Below are 7,622 nucleotides of genomic sequence, written 5' to 3'. Positions count from 1 at the left end.
ATTGAACAATTAGGATAATTGATCGAAAAATTAAATAATGCACCTAAATGTTCTAAATGCACAAATCTCTAGTAGTGCGTATGAAAAGGTTATGACATAGAGAAGCTTGCATTTAAAAATCAATATGAAATTCTAAATAATGCTTTTTAAATTCATAAAAGGGTCTTAGAACTAAGGAGATTACTGCGATATGAAAAATGGCAGTGTTCCAGAAAAAACACCCCAATTCCTAAAAAAATGTTATAATTATTGTTATAATTATTATTATTGTAGAGTTTTGGCACTTCCTCAGCAAGTGTGCTGGGAATTTTCACCTACCCCGGGCAATCTGAATGCCAAAGGGGATTAGGCTCTGTGGATCTCATTCGCCGGTTGACTTAAAATCCTATAATAAACGTTTGCACCGGATGTATTAGTTATGGTGGTTCAGGAATCTTCTTACTATGCTGCAAGTTCCAAGAACCACTGTCTTTTGGATGCTATGGAGGTTATGAGATAGTTCCAGCTCTCCTAAGGATCTCAGAAGAGATTTTTATTATTATTATTATTATAATTATTATTATTGTTATTGTTATAATAACGATTGGAATTGAACTCCAAAACAAATCTCAACCATTTCAGGACGGATGGGTCATATATTCCCAGCGTTTTAGATTGTCTATAAAATCACAAAAGAGACGTGGATTCTTTTTCGCAAATTTCATGTCAATTTGTCCATTTCGAAACATATGCTGTGCATATGCACAGCCAAGATATTTAACAAAAAAATTGTTTTCGTACGGCCGAGTTGCCGAATAATATGCAATTAATTGTAATCAAGTGTCGGTCTTTCACCGTCATTAGTCGTCTGAGTACACGCGACCGCTTACGTAGAGGTCGAAATACGTATCTGTCAAGATACAATTAAGTGGTGGAATTCAATGGGATTGTACAAACTCGTCTTATGACAAGGGAACAGTAGCAGTAGGTTTTATTTTATTAACATATTAACTTTGTGATTCTCTGATAAACTTTTTGTTGAAAGAGTTCAGTTAAGATGCTTAGCTGATGTTAATATATCTTAAGAATTTCCAGTACCTCTAGAGCTACTCCAGAGCTCCAGAGTGTCTCAAACACTCTTAGGAATCTACAGGGATATCCAGTGATGCACTTCATAATTATTTGAAAAATGACTAATAAAGAAATTTAAAAAAATATTTAAAAATATATGGATATTTTGGAAAATTATAAATTTTTCTCGAAATTTTTATAACATATTCGCGAATCCACATTTTTTTGTATCCTTCTGATGCATCGAAAGTGTGCGAGTTTCAGATATCCTAATACCTGATACACATTACAACATGATAACATCACAGAAAAACAGACATAACACACTGAACATTTACTCATCAAATTCATCGTCGTTCAAACACTAACGACATCTGTTGATTTCAGTTAGTTAGGCAAATCGCAAACCAGATGGCGGTAGTGAGCAAACGTCAAACTCGAGCAAAAACTATGCGCGCGCCACGAGTGATCGATTGGCCAACTAATGATTATTTGAATTGACCAGTAAATCAGTGAACGATGGAAATTTGATGAGTGTTATGTCTGTTTGTCTGTGATAACATCATCAAAATGTTCGAATTCATGAAAATTTATAATTTCCATGCAGGGTTTAGTTTGATTTTGAATCAGTTGAAATTGTCCATCTTCAAAATAAATCGGATTAACCATATCTTTTAGTTATATATGGCTTTTGAATTTTTTTGTATTTGAAAAAAAAACCACGTGGCCAGGAGGGGGTGGGTCTGGCAAATTACCACGATAAACCACATGGGGGGGGGGGCTTGAAAATCTTTAAAAATATTACCACGTGGTTTCAGGATGGCCCTTAGTGCAGTGCCCACCAGACGTGTTGCCCGGTAGATGTATCGCCCAGCGGTATTTAAATCAACGCAGATAGGCTGTGGTCAGAGGGTGCGTTGATATTACAAGATTACAAGATTACAAGATTTGTAGATGTGAAAACGAGTTCTCTTCGTAAGTCGTTTCTCAAAAAAATGGCTGTTAGTATTCCAGAGTCTGAACCGAAGTGCATTGGCAAACGGTCCACAACGAGTCAAGTACAGGGCATTCCAAAAGAAATGTGTGTCAATGAGACATTTTCTTCTATCCCTATAATTGAAACTCTTAAATTCATTTTCCGTTCCACGCACAACCGGAATTTCATCCGTAAAACAGAGTCTTTAAGTTCAACAAAAGCTACTGAATTCAGTTCTTTCAGGACGGGTTTCCTGTACAAAGGTAATAACTAACGGGTGGTCACTAAAAAACGGGAATTTCAATACTTCAATATTTTTCTATGAGAACATTAATGCTTTCAGAGAAATATTTCCATATGTAAATGAATCCTTAGAATATTCAGAAAATTGTCGCCCACACACTTTTACTCCAACATGTTCAGTTGTTTCAAACATCCCGATCCCGTCAAAACAAGAAGAATGCGCGCCGCATTATTGTATAATTTTTTTAAGCGAACAAAGATCGTGAGAAAAATCTACGGTGGGCACTTTTGAACGTGAAAATGTTTCGAAAACTTTTAAAGGATTTTAAGTAGACCGAGCTCCATTGTATTCAAAGGAGATTGGAAGGCCAAAGACACGAAGTAACTCATCAATAGGATCAGAAGCATCCGGAGATGGCCGCCGTTCGTCGCACGGCGAACCACGGACCATATGCTATTATTCATTAATCTAAGTTTAAAGACTAAGGCCAACTCTTTATATAACGTATATCAGATTGAACTTTACTTCTTTGTAGTTTTCTTCTCGAGCCATTATTTTATTTCCCGCTTTTTAGTGGCCACCCGTTATTCCAAAGACCATCCTAATGTCATTCGGCTTTCGTTATACAAGGTCGAGATAGAACTAGGTAATGCCGTTAGTTCTCGAGCAAGGAAGAACAAAATATCAAGTATCTGCTTCAAAGTTCAAAATTGTCCTACAAAATGGAACAGCTCACCCAGTACAATTTTCCCTGTGATGTTTTCTCTGTCCAGTCTCGCCAACAATACTAGTAGCTGACCTCAAGAAGCTTGAACAGACTATAATTGTTTACTAGAAAAATTCCTTTTAAAAGCAACAGTTACAGCATTCTGCTTTTGGCTTACTCGGACCGAGAGCGAAATATTTTTGTAAAGTATGTACCATTTCAAGGCCAGAATTCCATGAAATGCCTACAAGGGAATGTCCTTTGCGAGACATTGAATGATACGAATGTTGAAAATGGCGAAAGAAGTCCAACAGAATGTTGAGTCAAAGCCAGTGGGACTATTTTGAATGACCTACACAAATTTCACATCACAGAAAACTGATCACTTTAAGTTATGCATGACCTGGCCGAAGGTATCATTCCATTGACGCTACAATTGGTGTTGAGTCGCTATGTTAAAGACAAGGACTTAAACTTCACAAAAGCTTTATTTAATCATCGGATAGCTACAAGAACCGACCAATTGCCAACATAACAGATGATATGTTTTCTACCCCTGGTGTGCACAGAATGAAGCAAGCGGCAACTCAAAAAGTATTTCTTAGGGTGTTTCCTTTTTTTGTTCGGACATAAAGCACCACTGAACTGAAATTACATGACAATGATTGGACACCTCATCAACATTGCCAGGATTGTGTCAACTGTTTTTCAAACGCCGTATTAACAAAAGCCTTCATCTCCAACACTACTCTGAGCTAATTCGACGAAATGGAAGCCCTAAACCGTTCATTTGCTTGCCATTTGAGCAGAAAAATAAACCGTTGAAAAATCAGGCTTCCACGTGTCGAAACTTCAAAAACATCTGCAAAAGCATCGCAGAGCGACAATGTTTCCGTACAGTAATGGATCTTCTCGGGAATCGGGAATCGTGGTAACAAGATCAAGTTCAAATCTGGGCCAAGAATTCCGAAGGACAACACGCTTAGCAAGTTATACATGGATCATTTCGTGCTCCGTCCTAAAAGCAATGTTATCAAGAAACGTGATGATCACTTCTATCCTACCTATGGCATAATTCGGGAAATAGTGGAACTGGATGGCCAAATATACCTCCTTTGAAGACTATGCGACACTGTATGCTACGACGAATTCGAACAAGCTGATGAAATACAAGTAAAACATACGACATTTTCAAGAAGTACGATAATCCTATCAAATACATCTCGAGCCGATTCTACAATCAAGATTATTAACAAATATTCATATCAACTCGCAGTGTTTTCAAATAAATTGGGCCTGTTCAAATATTACGTAACGCGAAAAACGTTGTTTTTAAGAACCCCCCACCCCCTCGTAACTATTCGTAATAATTTTCCGAACCACCCCCACCCCTATGCGTAACGCGTAACAAATGCTATTTTTTGAAAAACATCTTAATTTTAGTAGAATTTGAAGGACGGTGCAATAAATTATTATCTATTGTATATTTCATGCTTTTTCTAAGATAATGATTTTTTTTATATTTAAAAAAAAAAATTTCTCTATGCAAATAACTTGTTACGCGTAACAATGTTTCGAAGGACCCCCACCCCCTATACTTTGCGTAACAAAGCGTAACAAAAATCAAACAACCCCCCACCCCCTATTGCGTTACGTAATATTTGAACAGACCCTAAGATACGTTATACCTAGCAACACTTTTATTCAATTTGGTAAGCAAGCATCTTGTTTTCATTCATCATCACTACAGTCAAACTTCCAGGAGTCGATTCTGTGACTCGATATCGACTCAAGGAAGCAAATTATTCCATAGTGAAAAATATTTTCTGGGTTGCTGTGATGGCCCTTTAAAACAGCTTTCCAAGAAGTTTCTATTCCACATCTCGATGTTTCAATGAGTCCTGGGACTGAGTGAAGTCCGTTGGCCAAACTTTGGAGAACACAGAACGCCGTCGGGACAAGTTCTGCTATACTCTGGTTTACGAGGTGAACACGCTCCCCGGCATCGCGGAGTTGGCTTCCTACTAAGCGCTCAGGCACACTCTGCGCTTATGAAGAGGGAACCTATAAGTGAAAGGATAATCGTTGCCAGATTTAGAACACGGGTCCGAAACCTTACTATAACCCAATGTTATGCGCCAACCGATGCTGCCGATCTGCAAGACAAAGAGAACTTCTACAGTCAACTCAATGCCGTCGTAGATAGAATTCCGAAGGGTGATATCAAGATCTGTTTGGGCGACTTCAATGCGAAGATCGGATCCGACAACTCGAACCATGAGCGCATTATGGGACGCCATGGTCTCGGAGAAATTAGCGAAAACGGAGAGCTGTTCGCAGCATTTTGTGGTAATAACGACATGGTGATCGAGGGATCGCTCTTTCCTCATCGACCGGTTCACAAGGTCACGTGGGTCTCCCGTGACGGCTTTACAGAAAATCAAATCGACCACATCTGCATCAGCCGAAAATGGAAACGGAGCCTTCTTGATGTACGGAATAAACGTAGTGCCGATATCACGTCTGATCATCACCTCCTCATCGGCGAAATACGCCTGCGCATTGCGCGGATTCGTCGGCAGGAGGAAAGAGTTGGACGACGATTCAACACACGCCGACTGGAAGATGCCACGGTGAAACGGTCCTTCGTTGAAGAACTGGAGACGGGGGCTGCAGATATTCCGGAAGGTGGCAGCGTGGAAGACCAATGGACCGCCATCAAGAATGCCTTCATCGCCACCAGCGAGAACAATCTGGGCGAACTACGCACCCAGAGAAAACAATGGATCATCGATGAGACCTGGAGGAAGATAGAGGAGCGAAGAGAAGCCAAAGCCGCGATAGAGCGATCGAAAACCAGAGGAGCCAAAGTCTTAGCCCGTCAACGATACACGGCTCTTGAGAAGGAAGTAAAACGCTCATGTCGACGGGACAAGCGAGCGTGGGCAGACTCTCTGGCCGACGATGGAGAGAGAGCCGCCGCAACCGGGGACATTCGCCTCCTCTACGATATCTCACGACGCTTAAGCGGGGCGAAGATGAATGCAACGATGCCTGTGAAAGACGCGAATGATCAGTTATTGACCGACCCAACTGACCAGCTGAAACGCTGGTTCGAGCACTTCGAACAACTTTTTCAAGTGCCAACCAGGCCATCACCACCTCGGCATGATCTGCCTAGGATCCGACGTATAACACGTGTCAATACCGAAGCTCCATCACTGCTAGAGATTCAAACAGCCATCCAAAGCATGAAATCGAATAAAGCCCCAGGGGTCGACCGCATATCAGCCGAGATGCTCAAAGCTGACCCCATGACATCCGCTCAACTACTGCATCGTTTATTTCGTAATATCTGGGACACCGCAACTTTCCCGGTCGACTGGATGCAAGGTATCTTAGTGAAGGTGCCCAAAAAGGGTGACCTGACTGTATGCGATAACTGGCGTGGCATTATGTTGCTGTGTACCGTTCTCAAAGTTCTATGCAAAATTATCCTAGCCAGGATTCAGGAGAAGATCGATGCGACTCTCCGGCGGTAGCAGGCCGGATTCCGGAAGATCCTGTGTTGACCATATTGTCACGCTCCGCATTATTTGGAGCAGGTCAACGAATTCCAAGAGTCCCTTTACTTGGTATTCATTGACTACGGAAAAGCTTTCGACCGTCTCAATCACGAGAATATGTGGGGCGCCCTGAGACGCAAGGGGGCTCCTGAGAAAATCATCGGCCTTACAGTACAAGGCCTTTTCGTGTAGAGTGCTGCACAATGGGGTCCTGTCCGACCCTATCCGGGTCGTAGCTGGTGTGAGGCAAGAATGTATTCTATCACCGTTACTGTTCCTCATCGTAATCGATGAGATTCTGGTAGATGCGATTGACCGTGAACCAAACCGCGGGCTGTTATGGCAGCCTATAATCATGGAGCACCTAAACGAATTCGAATTGGCGGATGACGTTGCACTACTCGCACAACGGCGCTCTGATATGCAGAGTAAGCTTAACGACCTTGCCGATCGCTCCTCCTCGGCAGGTTTAGTCATCAACGTCAACAAAACCAAATCGTTGGATGTAAACACGGTGACTCCTTCCAGTTTCACAGTAGCCGGGCAACCAGTGGAGAATGTTGAAAGCTTCCAATATCTTGGTAGCCAAATGGCGTCAGACGGCGGTACCAAGATCGACATAGGCGCACGGATCAAGAAAGCAAAGGCTGCCTTTGCGAGTTTAAGAAATATCTGGAAAAACAGGCAGATAAGTGAACGCACCAAAATACGAATTTTCAACTCTAACGTGAAATCTGTGCTGTTATACGCTAGCGAAACATGGTGTGTATCAGTGGAGAACACTCAACGGCTGAAGGTGTTCATTAACAGATGCCTGCGGTATATAATTCGGGCCTGGTGGCCTCACAACTGGATCTCAAACAACGAGCTCCATCGTCGTTGTCACCAGAGGCCGATAACAACAGAAATTCGGGATCGGAAGTGGGGCTGGGTCGGCCACACTCTACGTAGGGGCGGAAACGAAATCTGTAAGTAAGCATTAGACTGGAACCCAGCGGGACATCGCAGCAGAGGCAGACCCAGAGGCTCATGGCGGAGAAGCCTCAATAAAGAAATAAAAGAAGTCGACCGAAATCTAAC

Source organism: Armigeres subalbatus, chromosome 3, assembly GCF_024139115.2.
Source record: "Armigeres subalbatus isolate Guangzhou_Male chromosome 3, GZ_Asu_2, whole genome shotgun sequence".
NCBI classification, from domain to species: domain Eukaryota; kingdom Metazoa; phylum Arthropoda; class Insecta; order Diptera; family Culicidae; genus Armigeres; species Armigeres subalbatus.
This window is presented reverse-complemented; position numbering follows the sequence as displayed.